This window comes from Dasypus novemcinctus, chromosome 8 (genome assembly GCF_030445035.2).
Source record: "Dasypus novemcinctus isolate mDasNov1 chromosome 8, mDasNov1.1.hap2, whole genome shotgun sequence".
NCBI lineage: Eukaryota > Metazoa > Chordata > Mammalia > Cingulata > Dasypodidae > Dasypus > Dasypus novemcinctus.
In genome coordinates, this window is record NC_080680.1 from 11,581,067 (window position 1) to 11,606,096 (window position 25,030).

At 41.3% G+C, this 25,030-nt stretch overlaps 1 long non-coding RNA gene across 2 annotated transcripts in view; it reads left to right on the forward strand.

Moving 5' to 3' along the window:
• Window positions 1–24,074, forward strand: part of LOC111761368 (uncharacterized) — a 34,117-nt gene extending 10,043 nt beyond the window's left edge. For both annotated transcript variants that reach the window (XR_009186727.2, XR_009186728.2), the window contains exons 2-3: window positions 18,634–18,690; window positions 21,075–24,074. This is a non-coding gene — a long non-coding RNA (uncharacterized lncRNA). The remainder of the gene's footprint in view (window positions 1–18,633; window positions 18,691–21,074) is intronic.
• The last annotated feature ends 956 nt before the right edge of the window (window positions 24,075–25,030 follow it).

Here is a 25,030-nt window from a genome sequence, read left to right on the forward strand (position 1 = left end):
TTTCCGGGGACTGGAGTTGTTGTCATGGTTACCAAGGGCAAGGCTGCAGTTCTCACTGTCCCACACTCACAGCTCATGACACGTACAGCTCAGGTTATCTATGAAGAGACGAACAGCCCCTCACCCATAGACTACATCACCCTGAGTTGGCTTTCTTGTCTGTTTTGCTTCTTGTCTGTTTCTTGTTCCTTCAAGGAGGCACCAGCAACCAAACCTGGGACCTCCCTTGTGGGAGGCAGGCTCAACTGCTTGAGTCACATCCTCTCCCAATTTTTTGCTTTCTAAAATACATGGCCCCGGGAAGCAGATTTGGCTCAACGGATAGAGCATCCGCCTACCATATGAGAGGTCCAGAGTTCAAACCCAGGGCCTCCTGACCCGTGTAGGCCCATGCGCAGTGCTGATGTGTGCAAGGAGTGCTGTGCCACGCAGAGGTGTCCCCCACGTAGGGGAGCCCCACGCGCAAGGAGTGCGCCCCCTAAGGAGAGCCGCCCAGTGAAAAAGAAAGTGCAGCCTGCCCAGGAGTGGCACTGCATGCACGGAAAGCTGACACAACAAAAAGAGACACAGATTCCCTGTGCCACTGACCCAGAAGAACACACAGCAAATGGACAGAGAGCAGACTGGTGGGGGGCGGGGGGGGGGGGGGGGAAGGAGAGAAATAAAAAGTAAATCTTAAAAATAAAATAAAATACAAGGCTAGTAATTCTCATGCATGGGTAGGGAGAGGGGTCTGTCTTCACTTAACAAATTTCAGGGAATGTTCAATAAATAGGATAAAGAATATTTTGGTGGTCATTGAACTTTGGCTAGGCTAATAGACTACAGGAATCTTTTTTTTTTTTTTTTAACAGAAACTGCAGGATATTTTATTCAAGGAAATCCAATTTTCTCTAGAATTTAGAACATGTATTTTAATGTATAAATGTGAATATAAACATTAAGTGCTATAAATTTTAATGAACATTTATTTTCTCATATTTCTTTTTATGCATAAATGACACCATATTCATAGTAAAATAAAATAAAAATGGCAAATTAAAAGGAAATCCTTGGATTCTTCTCAAATATTCGTACAATTCAATTGTGAATGAAATGGCAATAAAATTATGTCCTGCACTGCATTATGCACTATAATTTTTATAATTTCCCCTTATCAAAACAAGTATAAAATTGGCTTCCGATATTCTTTCAAATAATTACTAACATAGTTTCCTATTCAAGTGACTTCTACTGTATTACTCCCACCATCCATTCTTCATCCCGGTAACCTATTGAATTTTTTTAAAGTACATATATATTTTTATTTTTAAAAGATACATAGATTACATAAAAGGTTACATAAAAAATATAGGGGATTCCTATATGCCCCACGTTAACAAGTTCTTTCCTTAGTGTGGTACATTCGTTGCAATCGATGAACACATTTTGGAGCATTTCCACACAGCATGGTATAGGAATCTTTTGAACAGATAATGGATCTAAGAGTATTGTTCTGTACATGAACCAAAATATATCTAGCCACATTTCTTTAGAGTGATGGAAATTTTCAAATAATAAAAAATATTTTTCACAGTGTAAAAGGAAAAAAAAGCCATACAGCTTTCTAAGTCTTTTGGAATACACTCTCTGCAACGCATGTACAAAATCTGGCTACCCTGAGACTGCCGCTCTGGAAAGGCCACATAGAGGAGCAGCAGCAGCAGCCCCAGATGCCGCCAGACTTCCAGGAATCCCGTCTAAATGCCACCTCAGCTCTTCCACCGAGTCCTACTGAGGCAGGATAGAATAGGGACCTAAGGAGGAAGGGGCTGAAAACCCAACGAGCCAAGCTAACACCACATGGAAAGAAAAACTAAGGCAACGGCCTGCTGGCTTGTCATCAAGGGGCCACTGAAAGCACACACCCGAGGGCTGTGGTACCAGCAGGCCAGCTGGCAACGCCATCACCCAGGGGAAAGAGGAAGGGGCAGGAGGGGCTCCGCGTCACCACCCACCCACTCATACCACCTCCCACCTCCCGGGCAGTGACTGGTCAGCACACCCTGCAGAGCTCACAGCCAGCAGCCAGAAGCCAGTCACCACCGGCAGCCACCCTTAAGCCAATCAAACCACCCAGGAGATTACCCCGCTTTGTCTCAAATACACCAATCAGGGCACACCTTGGAGTCCCGTAGTCAATAAAACGGGGAGACCCAGGGCAGAACTCACATGTCTCTCTCTTGAGAATGTCTGCACTCAGGTCTGTGTGTGTACTTTTGTTCTTTTAAATTCTCTGCTTGCTTGATTAATTTGTGGCACGTCCTTGAATTCTTATTTGCGAGGAAGCCAAGAACCTAGCCACTGACTTCTCCAGCACTGTCACCATGGATCTTTGTTGATGCCACGAGAATGAAAGCATCCCTCAGTTGAAGCTGCTAAGTTCCTGATAAGAAAATCATGAGATATAATAACATATTAAAAACTGGCTGTTGGTCAAGCCACTAAGCTCTGGGGTAATTTACCACCCAGAAATAGATAACTGGAGCATGGGATTAAGAACTCTTGAGTTCAACCTTTTAATTTTTCATTTATTTTTATTTTTAAATTTTTTTCTGAGTTCAACTTTTTGAGTATCCCTATGTTTCTTGCTGGATTCCTAGCTGATACATGGGAAAGAAAATATGAAGAGTTCTATGGTAGATATGTTGGATGTAATATATACTACAGTGGGTCACATAAATTTACTGCAGGCAATGAGAAATACAAGAGCTGAGTTTGAAGATATGATCATATGTAAGATGAAGATTTAGCAGTTCTCCATAAAAATAATAACCAAAATTGTGAGAAGAGATAAGCTTTTCCAGAAAGAGAAAGCAAAGGGAAAGAAAGATGGAAGTAACTGCAGATTCCTGGCTCAGTGGGGAATTTTCGTTTCCAAACTAAGGAATAGAAAGGAAACAAAAAAGAGGCACCCTTTAGAGGATGTTGATGAGGCAGCCAGTAGGTCAGATGCCACAGAGAAATCTAAAAGGGTGACACCTAGAGAGGATGTCAGCCTTTAATTTGAAAGGGAGTGGTAACTTTGTGAGAGACCTCCTATAAAAGTCCAGATGGGGAGGTGAAGCAGAAGTCAAAGGTGAGTGGTGGTGGTTGATTAAATTAAACAGTATCCATTCAGTTCTCCCTAAAAAATTGGAGATGTGCATCCAATGGCCACATTTAGTATCACCAGATATAAAACACATTGACCTCATTTCTTTACAATGTGATGCAATTGAAAGTACAAAAACATTATCTCTGCGATATTCAGAAGGAAAATGTCTGACCTGAAGCCAACCATGAGGAAACAATCAGACCAAGCCAGGTTGAGGGATGTTTGTAAAAGATCAGGAGCCTGGGTTCTTCAAAAGGTGAGAGGGTTCTGGATGAGATGATACCACAGACAAATCCAAGGCGTGGTTTGTCTATTTGGTTTTAAAATCTCTAAAGGAGATTTAGGGGACAACTGAGGAAATATGAGTATGAACTCTTTATTGGAAAATATAGGGACAAGCTGTGCTTTCTTGGTTTTGCTAATGGCACTATGTAGGAGAATATCCTTGTTCTTAGAAGATATATGCTGAATTATGTAGGGTTCAGTGTCACGTCTGTTACCTACCTTCAAATCGTTCAGGAAAAAATGTTATGTAGATGGATAGTGTGTGTGTATTTGTGTAACCTAAGAGGAAGACTTTATCAATATGTCCAGGAGAGATGGATTGTGGTTCTCAAGGGCAAATGACGACTGGCCTCTCAGAGCTGTTCTTGGAATAATGAAAGGCAAATCATTCAATAATTACCCCTTGTTCACCTCCTGTGCGCTAAGCAATCATGGGCTTCCTCAGTAGGCGGGGGTAGTTCTGGATCCCCCATCAGCCTTTGTGAAAGAATAGCTTCGCAATTTGAGTATCAGTCAGCCTTGGGAAGAGAGGAGAGGTGACATAATTTCCTTGTTAACACATTTTCTTATTATAAAGTGATACATACTTGCTATAAAAGATACAAACAATACCAGAAGTGTGAAAAGTAAGCCCTCCCACTTCCCTTCCCTGCTCATGGAGGGCTACCATTGACCTATCAAGTATTTCTTTTGATGGGAATTTTTCTTTTCAAATTACATTTTTGAATGTCCTTGGTTGTAGCTTTTTGTACACACCCAAGCTACTTTGTGAGGCGAGCTTTGTTTTGTTTTGTTTTTAAATAAATACTTGCTTTATCAAGGCTAAAGATTTAAATTAAAGAACTTAAAAAATGCAAAAACCTAGCTCTTCTTTAAGTTTTACTTGTGGTTCTTATTTTATTTATATATCTAGGAAATCTTTTACAATTAATTTTAAGGAGGGGCTTTACAATTTAAATTCCTTGAATATAATATTTTAAAATTTTCTTTGTAAGAACTCAGTTATTTGATTTGCAAACAAAATCTTCCCAAATATTGAATAATCTTCACAAATCAATAAATTGTAAATTCTTTTAAATGGTCCAATACTGTTTATGAAGACTGCAATTTATTTTAAAAAATCACATCAAGTTATCTAATTGCACATTTTAAACTGAAATCCGATGACTGTTGAACCCAAAATATCTTAAACCTTGTAAATACTTAAAATACCAAGTGTGGCAGTTTGAGATTATTTTTGAATCCCAAAAAGAGAAAGTTTATGTTTGTAAACTGGTCTGTTCCTCTGGGCGTGATACCTTTTTATTATATTTGATTCAGCTGAGATGGCTTCGATTAAATTATGTTAAGATTTGGGCTTTGATTTGATCACATCATTAGGGGGAATTGGTTTGAGTTCCTGCATTCTTTGTAGGCTCTATAAACGGACAATCAAGGAGACACACAGATGTAGATACAGGAAAACACAGAAAATGCTGGGATGGTTTTACAATTGGGTAAGGAGTATTTTTCAGAGGAATCGCAAGATGCTTGATAGAAAAGGCCTGGCTTGCTTTGAAGAGAATGTCGATAGGAATATGGTTGCTAAAGAGACTTTTGAAGAGGCCTTTGAAGTAAATGATGGAACTATTATTGGAAACTATTCCAGCATCTTGATAATTGCAAAAACACCACCCCACCTCTCAGTGCCAAATTCTGTATTAGTCAGCCTAAGTGTGGTTGAATCAAAGTCCTAATGCATTTATTCAAATGCATCTCAGCTGAATCTAATACAAAGGGTATCACACCCAGAGGAACAGACCAGTTTACAAACATAATCAAATATCTCTTTTTGAAATTCGTAAATAATATCAAACTGCCAAGCAACAAACCTAGGAAGAGAAGAGAGAGACCAGCAGACACCGCCATGTGCCTCGCCACGTGACAGAGGAGTCCAGGATCACTGGCAGCTGGTCTTTAGGGAGAAATCCTTAGCTGATGATGCCTTTTTTTTTTTAAGATTTATTTTTTATTTATTTCTCTCCCCTCCACCCCCCAGTTGTCTGCTCTCTGTGTCCATTTGCTGTGTGCTCTTCTGTGACCACCTCTATCCTGATCAACGGCACGGGAATCTGTTTTTCTTTTTGTTGCGTTTCTTTCACGCTGGGCGGCTCGTCTTACTTATGGGGCGCACTCCTTGCATGTGGGGCTCCCCTACACGGGGGACACCCCTGCATGGCAGGGCACTCCTTGCGCACATCAGCACTGCGCATGGGCCAGCTCCACACAGGTCAAGGAGGCCCAGGATTTGAACCGCGGACCTCCCATGTGGTAGACGGACGCCCTAACCACTGGGCCAAGTCCGCTTCCCTTATGATGCCTTGATGTGAATGTTTTCATGGCTTCAGAACTGTCAGCCTGTAAGCTAATACATCCCCTTTGTAAAAGCCAGCGCATTTCTGGTATATTGTTTTGAGCAGCCTAGCAGATTAAAACACCTCCTATCCATGACATTCAAAAGGTTGTTTCACTTGTCCTTGGTCTGGAAGTTTCCCTAGAATTACATTTACTGCAGGTCATAGAAAATTTATTTATTTCATTTCACCTTTTCACTTGAATCCTATTTGGCAAAAGAGCTCCCTTCTCCTTCATCTCATTTTGTCTTTAGTATGGAGAGATCCTTAAACATAAAGCTTTGGGTAATCCTAGAGTTGTCCCACACTGACTCTCAGACTTCTCTTCATTTTAGCTACGTCAGATGGTGTCTGTAGCCCGGGAGCTCACACTTCACACTCAGACAAGGAAAACATGAACAAATATGTCAGCTACTCCTGTGGCATTTTAATTAGACCAAAGGGAGCTCATTTTTGGAAGAAAGATTTAAAGTTACATGGTTCCTAACACCTGGCCGATAAGCAAACCCAGGGATGAGATAGGATAGAAGATTCATTTGAATATGTTCTAGCAACAGGTGTTTTTACATAGGTAAGTAGCCAAAGCTGTCATCTCTCAAAGCATCTTATTAATAAGGTAAAACATATAAAAACAAGAGAAGTACATAAATTCTGGGAGGTCCCAAAATATACATTTTAATCATTAACTCGTTTGTTGTACAAATACTTCAGGCACAACCCAACTTGCTCCAGTTCTTGCCTGCTCTCTGGTTTCATTTCTTTGGCCTGTCGGAAATGTGACCCCATGAGGGGGTTGGGGGGTATGTGGGACCTCATATTTTAAAAATGTAATATTAAAGTAAATAAATAAATAAAACAAAACAAAAAGAAATGTGACCCCACATTTCTGGTAAAACAATGGTTTGGACCCCAGTTACACCATTATGGTGGGATTTTAATGTATTGATTGAATATCTAGGCTGTGCTCTATTATGTCTATTTTGCTAACTTCACTCCCTCACGTAAGGAACTCAGGCTAGAGCCAGGGACAAGTAGGAGGCAATGATCAAGTAAGTTGGTGTCTATTAATTTACAAGAGAAAGGCCAATCAATGCTAACGAGCATCCAGGTTTCATAAAACACTAAGTATTGTACTTCATGTTTGCACATTGCAAAGAGTAACATTACTTCACACAGGTTATAACAGTAACTATAATAGGCTTATTGGTAGTGGATTGTATAAAGTATTTTTAGTAACTTCATTAGTAAGCTTTCTGGGTAATTTATATATCTTACTGTCACTGTATCTTGTCACTTATAGAGATGGACAACAATGTTGTTTTGAACAAAAGGAAGCAGTTGTAACACCAGTAATGAGTGCCTTACTGGAACAAACCCCACTCTAACAAACCCCACTCTAAAACCATTACAGAATGTAATAACAGGTAACAGCAAAATAGTAACAAGATTTAAAAAGGAAGTGAAAAAAAGGACCCAACACACTGAAAGTGCACAATATCATCCCCTGACATGGAGAGCCCTCTGCCTCCCTAATGTTTGTTTTAATGGAACCATGCTGGCATTTCCCCCTTCAATCTTTTATATCAAGGGTGTAAAAATAACAGCATCTATAATTTACAGTTACAGATATCATTCTTGCTTCCTGGCTTCCGGTCCCTGCCCTTCTGCCCTCGTTCATCCAACAAATATTTATTAGTTGTCTTCTGTGTTTTTATGTACTGTCAGTACCTTAAACCAAGGATATCATGCTTATCATGATTTGGATAGTGCCTGACAAAATGAAGAGCAACAGCAACAGAAAGCCTGGTTTTCATGAAGGAAACAGGTCCAATAGTTCTACCCTTTGGCAAGTTACCAAGTCAGGAAGAAAGCTTCCCAGTTGATAAATGTGGTGATGCCATCTTAACCACAGAGGTAGGAAACCACCTTAATCCAACTGCAAGTCCCTGGAAATGAAAAACATGTGTGGGGCCAAAATCAGAGTGTATGTTGAACAAGCATTTGTAGGGAATCTGTTACAGGTTGAGATTCTTTTTTTGCCCATGGATGTCCAATTTCTGTAGCGCCATTTTTGAAAAGGCTATCTTTCCTCTTGTGAAAAAATCATTTGGGCATACTTATTTGGGTCTGTTTCTGGGTTCTCTGTTCTGTTCCATTTTGCCCATCTGTGGTGCCCTGATTTGTGTACCCCAGTGTGACTATTTCCTTGGTCTTGACCTGCATTTGGTGGGTGTGGACTCATTGTAAACAAGACTTCTTCAAGATGGTACTTTGGTTAAAGTGCGGCCCCCATGAATCAGGTTGGGCTTTAATCTTTAGGATTACTAGAGTCCTTTATAAGCAAAGCAAGTGTCAGATGGAGAGAAGGTCATGGTAAGCAGCTAGAAGATGGAAGTCAACAGAACCCAGAGAGCCAGAAGATGCTGCCAGGGCACTGCCATGTGACAGAAAAGGCAAGGACCGGAGATTGCTGCACAGTCTTCTGGGAGAAAGCATTACCTCGCTGAGGACTTAGATTTGGACTTTTCCTAGCCTCAAAACCATGAGCCAATAAATTCCTGTGAGCCATTAAATTCCCATTGTGTCAGCCAATCCCTTGTATAATATTTGTTTTAGCACACAGAAAATTAAAACACTATACAATCTTGATTACTACAAAATGAACCTGGGAACTTATAAGTGGGAAATTGGAGCTCAACCACTGAGCCGCATCAGCTTCCCTGAATTGCTTTTTTTTTTTTTTTGCTTGTTCTTTGTTTTTGTTTTTCCAGGAGGCACCAGGAACTGAACCTGAGACCTCCAATGTGGGAGGCAGGAGTTCAACAACTTGAGCCACATCCATTCCCCTAATAAGTCTTGAAATTAGGTAAACTGATGACCCCCACATTATTGATCTTTTTCAAAATTATTTTAGCCGTTCTAGTTTCTTTGCCTTTGATCTAAATTTTAGAATAATCTTATATAAATATACAAATAATCTTGCTGGGATTTTGATAGGAACTGCATGAAACCTGTGTATCAATTTGGGAAGAATTGCCATATTTATTATGTTGTGTCTTCTAATCTATGAACATGATGTTTCTCTGCTTGTTTAGACTTTCTTTGCTTTCATTAATCAGTATCATACAGTTTTTAGCATACAAGTACTATACGTGTTCTGTTCAATTTATACCTCAGTATATTTGTGAGTGATTTTAAATATTATATTTTAAATTTTGGTGTTTGTATGTTCATTGCTAGTATATGTAAATGCAATTGACTTTGTGTGTTGGTCTTATATCCCTTGTGACCTTATTAGTTCCAGGAGGTCTTTGTTTTGTTTTGTTTTTCATCAATACCTTGGGATTTTCTACATACAAAATCATACCATCTGCAAATAGGGACAGCTTTATTTCTTCCTTTCTAATATGTGTGTCTCTCATTTCCTTTTCTTGCCTTAGCCACTGGGTAGTACCTCTAGCACTTTTGAATAAGAATAGTGAGAGCAGACATTCTTTCTGTTCCTATTCCTTTGGGGAAAATATTGTCTTCCACTATGAAATATAATGTTAGCTATAGCTTCTTGTAAACATGCCTTATCAAGTTGAGGAAGTTCCCACCTATTGCCATTTTTTCTGAGGGTTTTTAATCATACATCAGTGTTGAATTTTGTCAAGTGCTCTGTGTCTGTATCAATTGACATGACATGTTAATATGGTGAATTATATTTGAATGTAATGATGGATTTTCAAATATGGAACCAGACTTGCATCCCTGGAACAAACCCCACTTGGTCATAGTGAATAATTTTTCAGAATACCTTGCTGAATTATATTTGCTGATATTTTGTTAAGGATTTTTTACCTATGTTCATGAGGTTTCTCTTTTTTGCATTTTCTTTTTCTGGCTTTGGTATCAGGGGAATACTAATTTCATAAAATGAGTTGGAGAGTGTTACCTCATTTTCTGTTTTGTGGAAGAGATTGTGTAGAGTTGGTCTTAATTCTCTGAATATTTGGTAGACTCTCCAGTGAAACCATATGGTTCTGGGTATTTCCTTTTTGGCAGTTTTTAAATTAGGAATTCAATTTCCATAATAGTTATGTGACTATTTGAATTATCTATTTCATAACAGGTGAGTTGTGGTATTTTCCTTATTCCTCCTTCTAAGTACATCTAAAAATTATGGATAGTATATGTAAAATAAACATTGCATGACTCTGTAAGGTGGAGAGAGAAAGACTGACCAGAGACCTCAGAACCCAAGGAATGGGTGTGAGATCCCTGAGTTTTCTTTTTGCCCCATGAGCAACCAACTATAGTTTAATATATGAATGCATCAAAACTTACTTAACTCTTTTTTTTTTTGCTATTTAGTTTTTTCCAAGAAATGTACATCTTTGTGTTTACTTCAACTACATTTGAGTAACTATCCTCCCATTTGGCATGATTTCAGGTGCTGAAACTATATAAAGGTCTCCTCTCTCAAAGAGTTTACAATCTAGTGATAAAAACATAACACAGTTACATAAACATGCATTATCACTACAAAATAATAAATGCTAAGTTGGATATAAATGGATACAAAATGTGATAATAGCTAGTGGAGGTACTAAGCCTAAACTGGAAGTATTATCTGAGTTAATTTTTGTTTTTTTTGATGTTAATTCTATGGGGTTTTTGGGCCATGCTCTTTGTCAAGTTGAGGAGGCTCTCGTTTATTACTCGTTTACTCAGAGTTTTATCATCATTGAGTGTTGAATTCTGTTAGATGTTTTTTACTGCAGTATTTGAAATAGTCATATGATTTTCTTCTTTTTTCAAAGCAATGCAGTAAATTGCATTAATTGAGCTTTGAATGTTAAACCACTCGTACATCTATAAGTCCCATAAGTCCCAAGTATGGCGAGAAGCTGTGTAAAGTGACAGCTTCCAGCCAAACTGAGATGGATATGTCAGACCAAAGAAAGACTCAGAGAAGCCCAGCTTGGGAAAGAATGAGCATTGGTTTAGGGGGCTTACTTGGGGTCCTTATCCTTGATGATGGGAAGAGAAACAACAGTTCCATGATGGATCGTCCAGCCTACTGAGAAATTGGTATGTCTTTTTATCCTGGTTGCTATTGGCATACATAGAACTCAAAAAGAATGCAGCACTTTGCTCAAGAGTGAATGTACATACATTCAAAAATGTTTATCAAGGCATGCGGAGTATGTGACTTATACAGAATGCTTTGATTATGATCAAAGAAGAGATGTTTGTATCGTTTGTACAAGGAGGGAAAGGTCAGATTGCTGTATTTTAACTGACTTTAAAATCTACAGAGTCTCAGGCATTTGTGTCCTGAGGTATATATCTTGTGACCAGCTGAATGTAGCTTGCAGTTTATTTTAAAGACAGGGCAGTAAAAGTTGGGGAATGCCAAGTTACTTATGCCACACTATGATAAACCCCACTTGGACCTGCTGTACCATCTTCTTTATAAATTGCTGGACTAGATTTTCTAATATTTTGTGAATGATTTTTGTATCTATGTTCATAAGGTGTATAATTTTCTTTATTTGTAGTGTCTTAGTCATGTTTGGGTATTAGGGTTATAAAGGCCTCATCAGATAAATTGGGTAGTATTCCTTCCTCCCTTTTTTTTTTTTTTTCTGAAAAAGCTTATATAGTATGGATATCATTTCTTCCTTAAAGGTAAGATAGATGCAATTCACCAGTAAAGCTGGGTCTGGGCCTTTCTAGAGAGGGAAGGTTTATGATGATGAATTTAATTTATTTATAGCTACAGAGCTCTTTACATGTTCTATTTTATTTAACATCTATATTGGGTCATTGTATTTCTCGAGGAATTTGTCTAAACATTTAGAACGCTTGAATGTGGGTGTCCTGGCTTGAGTCTTTTTAGACCCTAGATAATTGTGTTCTTAAGCTTACTCATCCCTGTGCACTCCTATTTTATGTGGGACCTTTTGGTTAGATTCAGTGAAGGGTCCTTCGGATTTGATCACTTCAGTTAAGGACCTGTGGTCAGATCGGGGGTCCCAGGGTGGGTCCTAATCCTTCTACTGGAGTCTTATATAAATGGAGACAGAAAGAGAGCTGCTGCAGTCTCATCCAGCCCTGGGAGAGAGGACTCCACCTTCCCCTACAGCCGCAGAAAGAGAAACCCCGGGGGCTGAGAGAGGCCGGAGCTGGACTCAGCAGAGCAACCCGAAGGTGAAGAGACCCTGATGGCCCAGCGGAGCTTGGGGAGGAGCGAGCCTGGAGGAGACTCGGGACCGGCAGAGCTGCTGCTGAGTGTGCCTCGTGGCCGGAGCCCGGGGTCACCAGCCGCTGGGCCTTGTGGACAGGGCTTCTCCCGCTGCCCTGCTTGGGACATTTTCACAGCCTGAGAACTGTAAGATTTTACCCTAAGAAGTCTCCGTTCTAAAAGCCAAGCATTTCTGGTATTCCACAGTGGCAGCACTTAGCAAACTGACACGGTGGGTTATGGACGAAAGCTTGGGCAAATGCTTCAAGCAGAGGAAACGGCACCTCGCAGGTGCAGACGTTGTTGCAGTGTTGTAGAAGTCGAGAGAGGTTCAGTTATTTGCGTATGGAAAGGCCAGGACTCAGGAATGATTTTGAGAAGGAAAAATGGTTTATTGATGGCCGGCCGGACTCGCGAGCTTTCTGTTTCAAACCGGAGCCCCCGCCCCCGCCCAACAAGATATTTAAGTGCCTTTTATACAGGGTGGGGAGTCAAATGGTGCTTTTGTCAAAGAAAACTGCTTTCTTTGTTAGTTAAGTCTTTGGCTGAGTACCAGGTGTGTTTTGAATTAACATATTGCCCACACCTCAGGTGAGTTTGAATTAGCATCTTGCCCACATTCTGTCTTACCTTAAATACACATTCAGTCTTACATCCTTTCTGAACATTCAAAGCCCATACACTTAACTGGATTTCTAGAGACTAGGCACACTTGGATACAGAATTACATGATTTTGAATTTATGCACAGGCTATATTATATTTCCTATTCAAGGCCAAGTCCAAGTTCCCTTAAGTTTTGGCATCACTACCATCAGAGTTTCCCTGGACTGACTGGTATGTATATAGAGTTTGCATTGCTAAATGGCCTCCTGGGACTGGAGTCGTTGCCATGGTCACCAAGGGCAGGACTGCAGCCTCTCACCATCCCACACCCACAAGTCAGGACAGATAGCTTAGGTTAAGGTTATCTCCAAAGAGACAAAGAGCCTCCCACCCATAGCCCATATCAGCAGGAGCACAGGGTGAGGGAAATGGCAACTGGAGAGAAGTTTGGACCGAATTTGCTAAACCTTGAGAGATTTTTAGTCATGTTTAGATTTTCAGTAATAAGGCTGGAAAGTAATGATACATATATAATAAGTAAATTCACATTTTTAAGAGGTTTATTTTATTTATTCTGCCCACCCCCTTGCCACCTGCACTCGCTGTCTGCTCTCTATGTCCAGTCCCTGCCTGTTCATCTGTGTCTGCTTGTCTTCTTTTCTCGTCTTCTCTTTAGGAGGCACCGGGAACCGATCCTGGCACCTCCAACCTGGGAGAGAGGCACTCAGTCCCCTGAGCCGCCTCAGCTCCCTGGTCTCTGTGCCTCTCACCGTCTCTCCTCTGCGTCTCCCTTTGTTGTGTCATCTTGCTCACCGTCTCTCCACATTGCAGGCTGTTAGCTATCGGTGGTGTAGGCCATCAGCTCTCCGGGGCATGGGCCAGCTTGCCTTCACCAGGAGGTCCTGGGAATGGAACCTGGGACCTCCCATATGGTAGATGGGAGCCCAATCGCTTGAGGCACGTCTGTTCCAAATAAATATACATTTTTAAAACTACCTTAAGCAAAAAGGAAATTCAGTAGCAAAGGACTCATTCTAGAAACAAAGGAAATGCAAAAGAATCAGGCTTAGAAAGGTCAAGAAGGCAAGAAGACCGGGCAGCTCTTGAGTGACCTGGGGCAGGATGGGATGGAGGATGCCCCAGCGTGCCCACGGGCCATTTCTGCTCTTTTTATAGCTCTGCTCAAGAGTGCGGTTCCAGGAGAGCCTGTGTCTGATGCTTTGTTTGTCCCTCCCACAGGAGCAAAGCTCAGTTGTTGCCCACACACTGGAACCACCTGGGGAGTTCTAGAAAAATATGTTGATTTCCCAGCTCTGCCCCCAGAACTTCTTGATTGCTGATAATTGGTCTGGGGTCCCACTGGGCCTTGATCTTTTCTGGAGCTCCCCTGGCGCTTCTGTTGTGCAGCAGCATTGAGGAGCTCCCTGCTGGGCCTGAGCCTGGGCTGGAGAGTTGGCATTCACCGGCGGGGATTCTGGGGCAGCTTGCACGTGGCCGCTGGTGAGAATTCTCCACCTGCCTGTCACTGAGCGCAGCCGGTTTTGAGCTGCTCTGTAGCTCCCTGCCGTGGGCAGTGGCACAGGCTCACCACCTGGGGCTTCTGCTGGGACGCTGGAGGGCTGCTCAGGATTCCACACACGCCGGACGGGAATGCCCCGACTGACGTGGTTAGTGGAACCCAAGGTGGATCACCTGCCCTCAGAGGCCCAGCTCCTAACGGCCTAGTAGCTGTGGGTTGGGCTTCACCAAGACCCCGCTTTGGGGGGGCTGTACCCCGAAGGAAAGCCCCTGAGCCCCAGCAGCAGGAGCAGGCCGCCGGGCAGCAGACTCCTCAACACTGCGGAAAGCGTGGTGAGCACAGGCTCCGTTTTATTTCATCAGTGGAGGATACTTTCAGTGGTTTATGGCTGTACTTATCTCCCGGGCGGCCTTTTTGATCCTTCGGCTCGGAAAGGATCATCTCTGTCGCCCGGAGTCCTGGCGAGTAGCAATGAATAGGCTCCAGTCAGGGTTCCCTAAGGACAAGCCTTCTTTTTCACAGGTGAAAGGGACTGATAAGAAAGAAAGCCGCCAGGTGTCCCCCAGCCAAGGGTCTTCATATTCCAAAGAAAAATCTTCTCGGAAGCTAAGAGGCACCACTCCAATGGAATTCTGACTCTCATGCCCAGAGTTTGGTCTGACTTGGGCTTCATCCTCCATAACCTCACCCATGGGTTCCAGACTGCCCAGGGCACCCACACTTCTGACCAAATGGCCACAAATCTGGGGGCTCCCACTACTCCCTCGGGTTCAATAATTTGCTAGAATGACTCAACAAAACTGAGAAAAGTGTTATATCTAACGATTACAGTTTTATTATAACAAAAAAAAAGAGGGGGGTGGGGTATACAATCAGGGGCAGCCAAACAAGAGAAGCCTCGGGCGAGGTATGGGAGGATCCCGGAGGTGAAGAAGCTTCCAGGTCCTCTCGCTGGAGTCAGCACGCAGCCCCCTTGCAGCACATCAGTGTGTTTTACTAACCAGGGAGACTCACCTGAGCCTCAGTGCCCAGCGCTTTTACTGGGGTTTCGCTCGGTAGGCACGACTGAGCGAACGGATGCCACAAGACTGAGCGCTCCAGCCCCGCTCCCCACGGGTCAGGCTGATCTAAAGTGGTTCGAACCCCACCCCCTATTTTCACCGCTGGTAAATCTTTCACCCACCCCCCAGCGATCTTCTTAGCATAATCTATCAGGTGTGGCCCAGGGGCCCACTGTGAATAACTACGAGCTCCTATCTGCATTTAGAGGTTACCCCCTGCAGGATCTGGGGCAAAGGCCAGACCTCTTTTTGGAGGCTAAATTCCTTACCCGAGTGGTGTTTACATCTTCATCTCATAAATCCTTTCCCTTCTCTAATTTAACCATTAAGGTCGTTCCTGGTTCTGAGAGCCTAGGAGAAATTTAGATACAAACTAAACAGAAGTAGGAGCACTAAAGGAAGGTATTTTGTATGTCCCTCTCTTTATTGCTTCTTCTCCTTGGGTTTGGATAGTCAGTTATTAGAAAAGCCAAGCGTCCTTATGGTGATTGCCCACATGGTTATTTCTACTATGAAGACTGGTGATGAGCTGAGGGGCAGAATAGTTCCCAAGGGTTACCTGCCAGCTTCCTGCTCTACACCAGGAAGACGCCCAAACGAGATTGCATTTCAGTCAAACAGAAACCTTTCCCGACATGCTTGCTAGCAAGACAGGGGCTCTGATACCTAGGAGGGGACAATACAAAGTCTCAAGTAAAAGGCAGTGCTAAAGGACAATGCAACAAAGTAATTGCGGTATCCTTTTCTTCTCTTCTTTTAAAATTTCCCCCAGAAACACCCATTTCTCCATATCTTTCTTATGTTTTACCAAGAGGACTGCATATCAAGGGCATTTTTCTTGTCAGAGTGCATATATCTCAATAGCACAGTAACTTTCAAATAGTGTTACTATATTCCCAACACAAATTCCTCTTGTGAAATATCACTAATGAGAGCTATTTTTCCACCTAAAGTTGTTTTACAAAATATTCCTATCATTAGGTGGAAGGTAAGTTGTTGGGAAGAGGGGCATTATGCTTTACTACTTTTTTGTCCTATTAATTGATATGTTCAAAACCCAAATGGAGAGGAGGAAGCCAATCTCTTGAGCGATGGCCCTCATACTAATTAAATTAATCAGTGGCTGATTTTTGTTTAAAAATAAATCCTTCATGATTTTTCCCAAGATTGTAATTTCCTGGTTTATGTTATAATCCGTAATGGAGTTCAATGACCACAAGATTCACAGGGTCTCCATGAGAAGCAAATTACTGCTTAGTTCTTTTTGTGACTAAATAATAATAGCTCCCATTTAGAGAGAGCTTACTGTGTGCCCTGTAATATGCTCAATATTTTACAAAAATTCGTGTTATTTTACAGCGCTTCGTATTTTACAACCACTATCTCATTTTATTTTACAGCAGCCATGTTAAGTATGTCTAATTATTCTCTCCAATTAATAACAAGGAAACTGAGGCACAGGGAGGGTAAGGGACTTGCCCGAGGTGCCTCAGCTATAAGCAACAGCTGGAATTCTAAACTCTCTGCTATACTGCTGGCACAGAAATCTCACCCCACCGTGTTTGTGCTTAAACTGAGCAGCGCGTTTAGCCTCCATTCCCAATCTGAGATGGTTAACAGTTGAATGCCTTCTCCTCAGAGGGAGATTGGGCGGCCTCAGCAACGACTCGGGGACCAAAGAGCAGCTGCGGACAGGAGGTGATATCACCTGATCAGCCGGCTAAGAATGGGGATTGTTCACTCACTGAGGCAAACTTTTTTTTTTTAGTATCGACTTGCCCGGCAGCCTGTTACGCACTGGAAAAGTACTGGGATTAAACAAAGCAACAAATCCCCAAAACCCATCTCCTCAGGAAGAAGGTGGGGAGGAAGGAGGGAAGGAGATGAGAAGGAGGGGGGAGAGAAGGGAAGGCAGAGGGAGGGAGGGGAAAGAGAAGAAAGGGGGAGGGGTCGAGGGGGGAGGAGGGAGAGGAAGGGGTGGAGCAGGAAAGAGAAAGAGGGAGAGAGGAAGTAGGGAGGGAAGAGAATTAAGAAGGGAGGGGGAAGCGCGAGAAAGGGGAGGGAGTGATAGTCAGCAAAAGTGGGTTCTTCTTTCCCAAAGACCCTTTAAAGCCAATTCCTGAGACACTGGGATTTCAAAAAAAATAGAGTTTACTGTGCAAACAATAGAGGTCAATGGCCTTAGATGGCCCCAACTGCCTCCCTGATCTGCAGAAATCCTACTATTTTATATCATCAGGCTGCTAATGAATAACTGAGGTGGAGCTGTACAAAGCTTCCTTTTTTTTCTTTTTAAGACTTATTTTTTATTTATTTTTCTCCCCTTCCCCCACCCTCCTCCTCCCAGTTGTCTGTTCTCTGCGTCCATTCGCTGTGTGTTCTTCTGTGACTGCTTCTATCCTTATCAGCGTCATGGGAATCTGTGTCTCTTTTTGTTGCGTCATCTTGCTGCGTCATCTCTCCATGTGGGCGGCGCCATTCCTGGGCAGGCTGCACTTTCTTTCACGCTGGGCGGCTTTCCTTACGGGGCGCACTCCTTGGGCGTGGGGCTCCCCTACGCAGGGACACCCCTGCGTGGCAGGGCACTCCTTGCGTGCATCAGCACTGCGCGTGGGCCAGCTCCACTCGGGTCAAGGAGGCCCGGGGTTTGAACCGCGGACCTCCCATGTGGTAGACGGACGCCCTAACCACTGGACCAAGTCCGCTTCCCCCCAGACATTGTCTTGCACCTCTCAGAGGACTCGGCAGCAAACTCTCCAAAGCTGACAGTGGCCTCCGGGGTTCCTCTTATGTTCTTCTCTGCACGCCTGCACCAAGAAGGCGTAAGCAGACCCCTGCCCTTTGGGTTTCGGGGTCACCTTCAGCCGTCCCGACCGTGCAGGGCCCGTCCCGGCAGTGCAGAGCCCGGCGCCTCCCGCTCTCTGCCTCATGCCAGCTGCCTCTACTAAGCCGCCTCCAGTTTTTTCGTTTGGGAAATGAAGGCACAAGTTGTGTTCTAAAATTCTTGTCATGCTTTAGACCCAGAGATCACCACATGAGGGGCAAGTACACGCTTAAGGGAGCAGAGTTTTACCAGGTGGCTTGGGAGGAAAGGACAGTCCCGAATAAAACCAAGTGTTGACTTCATCATGGTCAGGGTTAAAAAGAATTACCATTTCTGTAAATCGGTCCCTGGTAGTGGAGGGAGGAGGAGGGGTGAGGCCCCAAGGCCTCAGCCAGAGGCCCCGGGGGCGTCTACACAGCAGGTCTACATGGGCAGCCCCCAGGCTTTCTTGGGAGCTCGTGGATGCTGTAAGAGCTTTCTGGATACAGGCGCTCTTTTCATGTTAAAGCTCAATCTATGTGACAGAAATCTCCATGTGCTCTATTTCTGATTTTTCTTTGAAACAAAATCTTTTGCAGAAAGAAAAGGAAGGAGGGAAAGAAGTTAGACTGATTTTGTGAACGAACACAAATCAGGTAAGAATTTTACTTGTATTATCAAAAAAGGCACCCAGCAGGGGAGCCTACGTGGTTCAGTGGTTGAGCACCAGCTTCCCACATATGTGGTGCCAGGTTCAATTCTCTGCCTGGTACCTACCAAAAAAAAAAAAGTCACCCTGTAATGGAAATAAATCAATTGAGACGCTGATACAAAAATTGATACTTTCCATCTCCACCTAGAGGGACAAAAAGCTTACCGTGAAAGAAAATTGATCCAATGCACATGCCTATGAAAATGCTAGATGCCCAAGGAATATTCGTTTCTGAAAGATTTTTCAGCCCTCTGAGTTTAACTTGCTGAACCTTTTACCTTCAAAGAGCCCCTTCAGGCACTTAAAAAAAGATGAAATGGTACCAAGTTTCTCTTTGGATGATGGAAAATGAAAGGCAGTTTCTCTTTGAGGTGATGGAAAAGTTTTGGCAAGGGACAATGGGGATGAAGGTACAACTTTGTGTCTGTAAATAATATACTACTTGTATATTCAAAAAGGGGAAAAAAGGGAAATTTGGGATTGTATATAAGTTACCACACACACATACACACACACAAAACCCTATAGAACTATACAACACAATGGAAACAAGGGGCTAAAATTAATGGCATAATTATAATAATACTATTTCATGAATTTTAACAGAGGTCTCACACTAATGTAAGATGTTAATAATAGGGAAAACTGTGTGCATGAGAGCAGGGTATGTGAGAACTTGGTATTTCCTGCATGATGTTTCTGTAACCCTCCAATAGTTCTCAGGAAAACTTTAAAAAGAAAAGAAAGTTGTTTTAGCAATTTTTAAAGAAAAGACCTTTAGATACACACTGTTGACTTTGTTTCAAAGAAAACGTTCTGAATTAGGCTTTTGGGGTTACTATGGAGTGAATATATGACCTCTACTGCTATAAAATTAGAGTTCTAGGGAAAAATATCTCCTAGATATTAAATAAGATTAATAGAAGAAAATGAATCAAATTGTTAATCTAATCTAATGCAGTTTGTGTTAGGAATTTTAAAGAATTCCATATAAAAACTAGATGAGGGAATGCATTTAATTTAAAAATTAATATTTTAGATAATTTTATTGACCTGGAGTCAGAGAAAAGGACCCAACTATCAAGGAAAAATAAGAAGAGAAAGGCAAGTCGTGGCATATGGAGTTGGGTGTGGTGGCTTTAAAACCGCAGTCTATATGAAGGAAGAACAGTTAGAACTATAAATACCAGGTCAGTTCAAAACCAAACAAAACCCAGCTAATCAGCTAGATTTGGTGGGGTGGGGGAGGGGTTGGTGGTGCTATTTGGAAAAAACATCAAGATTATCCACTTTTTACCTAGATATTGGAGCTTGTCAAGCATGGATTTAGATCCTAAATTTGTTGTAAAATTAGTGCTAATTACTTAACTTTTTCAGGCATAGGTTTGTTTGTTTTTTGTTGTTTTTTTAATAAAAAATTTTTTTTTACATAGAATATCCAGGCACAGGTTTCTAGCCTTGAAAATGAAAAAGGACTAGAAGAGTACATAGTTTTCAGGGCTTCCTTGGCCTGTGTGATTTATGGCTTCACGGGCTTTTTAATGAGGATGGCTACAAATTCCCTCCTCCCTTGTATCCATGGAATAAATCATCCCTATTGCCCGCCAAGAATAAAGGGAGCACTTTCTCCTCTAGCCTTTGTAAGGTGACCCTGACATAGGGCCAGCAGTTGAGGGGTTAACATCTCTCTCCAGGAGCTCTGGTATTCTAGCTTCCTCTGTAATGAGAGGGGGGTAATTTGTCACCTGCTCGCCAGCACTAACAACCAAGAGTTTATTGACTTCAGGCAGCTCACTTCCCAAGGGGTGAAAAAACATAAATCCACAGTGGAGGTTTTGTCTTATGACCTCATCTCCTACAGCATCACCACACACCTTCCTCATTAGAGAGGACTGGTGGAAGCTACTTAGCGGGATGAGGTGGTTGGTCTTTCAGGCTCCCCCTGTCCCCCCCCAAGGCTTCTGTTTTCCTTTGTTAGGTCTTCATGGTAGCCAGGTGCCTTTGGCAATGCCCTTCTTGCTTTATGTTATAACAATCCTGAGTCTATTTTAGCATTCAACAAGCAGGTGGTGGACGGTGCTCTGCAAAGTTCTCTGCTAGGTGCAATGAGGAATCTCACCTGAATAATACAGGATAACAATCATGTACCAATTAGGGATTGCACGTGGCTGCAATAACCCCAAATAATAGTGGTTGCAACTCAAAAGCCTTCATGCATAAGCAGAGTGGAGGATGGTCGTTGTTGATAGTGGAGTGAAGGCTGGTGTAGCTTGATGTGATGATTGAGGTCTCTGCGATTCCCTCCTGCCTTTCCTCTCATCCCAACAGAGCTGTTGAAGCTGCGGCCAGAGGAGAAAGGAAGCACCGAAAAACGGCACATCGCAGCATGCTGCTCTCCTTCTGAGGAGCTGTCCCAGAATTAAACCAAAAAGCTTCAGTGCGCATCTCCTTTGCTATCACCACCTGCAAGGCTGCATCCGCTCCAAGGAACTAGTCAGAAACTTGTTTTTTGTCTGGTGATTCATTCTTCACAATATCCTGATTTTATTTTATGGTGAAAAATCTTAAATTTCTCCAGTTGTATTGGAGATTAAGAAACTTATCTGCTGTTTCTTGAACCATTCTTTCTCCCTTTTGCCCCATCTTTGTTTATGTAACCCATTTTCCTATTCTGCTGATGCTTTTTTTTTTTTTTGGAGGGGTACACGTAGTCCTTGATTGTTTGTTAATGGCCAGTGGGATTTTCCTTTGTTGTTTTGGATGCAGGTCCATTTCCCCCCAGCTATCTCTACTGATGGGTTTTTATTCTGGCAACCATGAGCTGACACTGAAGAGCAGACTTCACTTTAGGATATGTCCTCAGGGAGCATTGGAAGGAAGAAGGCATTGTCCTGAGGCAATGCTCTTAGCGGTTACTTTTCCTGGACTGTTCATTCAATGCATTTATAGTAGATCTATCTATCTACCTATCTATCTATCTATCTACTCATTATCTATGTATCTGTCCATGCATTGTCTATCATCTATCTATCCATCTATCTTCATCATCATTATCATCTATCATCTATCTATCTGTCATCTATCATCTATCTAATGAATCTGTCTATTTGTTAAGTAAAATAAAATATCTGTCTGCATTGGGCATTGATGAGAGGGACTCTTTTCCAAGAAGGGATTTTCCAGAAGACAAAAAAATTAATCTGCACAACTTTCTCAGAAAATGGGACACATCCTACGGGGTTGCAGATAAGCAACATCTGGTAATAAACTGGTTGCGATAGCTTATCAGAATGGCCAAGCATACCACATTATTCAGTGTGTATCTGCTCCCTGCTTTGTGAGACTCCACTATGTAAAAAGGAAACTTCAGTGTCAGCTGATGAGAACGTTTACCCACTTGCTTCCTTGTTTGCCCTATATAAGCTCCCCCTTGTCACACCCTCAGCAGAGCCCCCTTCTGCTTTCTAAAGGGAAGGCTGCCTGCAGGATTGAAGAATACCTCCACAATGCTATGAGATCCTAAATTGCATGAGAAATGTTCCTCTTAACTCTCTCTCTCCTTCTTTCATCTATCAATCATCTACCTCTGTCTACAGGTAATTCATAGCCTGTTAACTTCTTAGGCTAACATACTCTCAGCTCCTATTTGTCTTCCAGAGATGAACTTTCTCATCTATTGGTGGCCACACTCTCCTGCTTCACCAACTCCTTCTTGCTTTAATATTATGGATTTATTCATACTTGTGCCACTGAGATTTTGTTTCAGTGCTATCTCAGTTGTGTTCCATCTGCCATCCTGAATTGGAATTCCCTATATTCCTTTAAACCATGACATTGCTTTCCATTGTATAAAGGTGCCACAGCTCAGTTAAATTTCTCTTGATAGACATTTAGGTTGTTTCCATCTTTTATTATGATGAAAAACACTTCTATAAACATCTGTGTTACATATATGAGTCTTTAAGAGATCTTTAAAGAAGTACAATTGCTGGCATAAAGTGTATACACACTTTAAATTTTGATATATACTCCCAAATAGTTAATTCTATGCCCATGCATAGCCCTATTAAAGTTATATGCACACACAACAAAAGAAAAAATAGATAAACGGGACTTCCTCAAAATTAAACAATTGTACCTCACAGGACTTTGCTGAAAGAGTGAAAAAGCAACTGACTCAATGGGAGAAAATATTTGGAAATCACATGTCCAATAGGGGTTTATTATCCAGGATATATAAGGAGATGTTACAATTCAACAATAAAAAGACAAATGACCCAATTAAAAAATGGGCAAAAGACTTGAATAGACATTTGCCCAAAGAAGAAGGACAAGTGGCAAAAAAACACAAACAACACATGAAAAAATGCTCAACATCACTAACGATTAGGGAAATACAGATCAAAACTACAATGAGATATCATTTCACACCTATCAGAATGACTACTATTAAAAAGACAGAACTACAAGAGTTGGAGAGGATGTGGAGAGACAGGAACACTTATTCACTGTTGGTGGGAATGCAGAATGGTACAGCCACTGTGGAGGACTGTTTGGCAGTTTCTAAGGCAGTTGAATACAGACTTGTCATGTGACCAGGCAATACCACGACTGGGTATACACCCAGAAGAACTGTGAGCAGTGACACAAACAGATATCTGTACACTAATATTCATAGCGACATTATGCACAATTGCCAAAAGATGGAAAAAACACAGGTGTCCATCAACCAATAAATGGATAAAAAATTGTGGTGTATACACATGATGGAATATTATGCAGCTGTAAGAAGTGAGGTTGTAAAGCATATGACAACGTGGATGAACCTGGAGGACATTATGTTGAGCGATGCAAGCCACACACAAAAGGATAAATACTGTATGATTGTGTTACTATGAGCCAAATATATTGTGTAACATATTGTGTGATTAAAAAAAATTTATATGTATCCAGTAAAAAAAAAAATTATATGAAGGCACAGTCTTCTTTCCCATTCAAGACAAGTACATATGCCCTTGTCAAACACTGGATATTATTTGTCTTTAATATTTATGCTCATCTGATGAGTTTAGATCATATATCATTGTTTTAATTCATGTTTCTCTCCTAACTATGAAGGGAGAATATCTTTTAATGGCCATTTGTATTTTTCTTTATCTAAATTATCTATTCATATCTCTTGTGTATTTTCTCCCCTATTGGGAGACAAATTATTGCTTGTCTTTTTAAGTTAAAAATATTTTCTGTGCATCTTTTGCTTAACTTTATGATGTCTTGCCATATGGAAGTTTAAATTTTAATACAGCCAAATCTATCAATTTTTAAAAAGTGTCTTCGTATTTTGTGTAGTAATTATCAAGTATTTTTATATGCAACTTGTAGACGCTTACAGTTTTACTTTTTTACATTTAGGTCCTTAATCAATACAAAAAAAATTAAGGATTTCTGATAAGAGGAAGATATCCAAAGTTTTCCACATCGACAGACAGTGGTCTCAACAACATTTAAAAAATAGTCTGTTCTTTTTCCACTGGTTCGAAATGTGACCTTGCCACAAACTAAATTCCCATGGGTTGAGTTATCTCTATCAGCACTATAGCTTTTTTTTTTTCTTCCCCATTTTCAAAGCCCCTGGGTTTTAAAAAATGTGATAGGACAAATGTGCCCTCATTATTTCTTCCTCCAGAATCTTCTTGGCAGATTCTGTTCATTTAATTTTCTTCTTCAGAAAAAAATGTTAAAATTTACTTTTAAAGTCCTATTAAGCTTGAGATTGGTTTATAGATCAAGTTTGGCAAAATTTTTATAGATTATGTTGGGATTATTTTGCACTTTATTTTCTAGCTAGATGTTATTTGTATATAGAAATGCTAGTGGTTATTGCTTGTTATAATTGTGACTACCCATTTTATGGTCTCTTATTAACTGCACTAGTTTTTCAATTGACCATTTTGGATTTTCTGTGTAAGTCAATCATCTATTCCATTATTTATAGTCCTTAATCTTTTTCTCCATATCTTATTGCATTGCTAGGACCTCAACTACCATGTCTTATTATTTTATTTGAAAATTTAGTATTAGAATTGAAAATTTTATTTTTCATAAAATCTTCAAAATAAAAATTTTAATTTTGAACTCTGTAGGTATTAGTCACCATAAACAGGAAAAATTAACACATCACTAGTGAAGTAACACATTCAAATATAGAATACCATGAAATTTTTCTTGGTGCTAAAGGGTTTTCACATGTAGTCCCCCATGTTAAAAATTCCAAATTCTGAGAA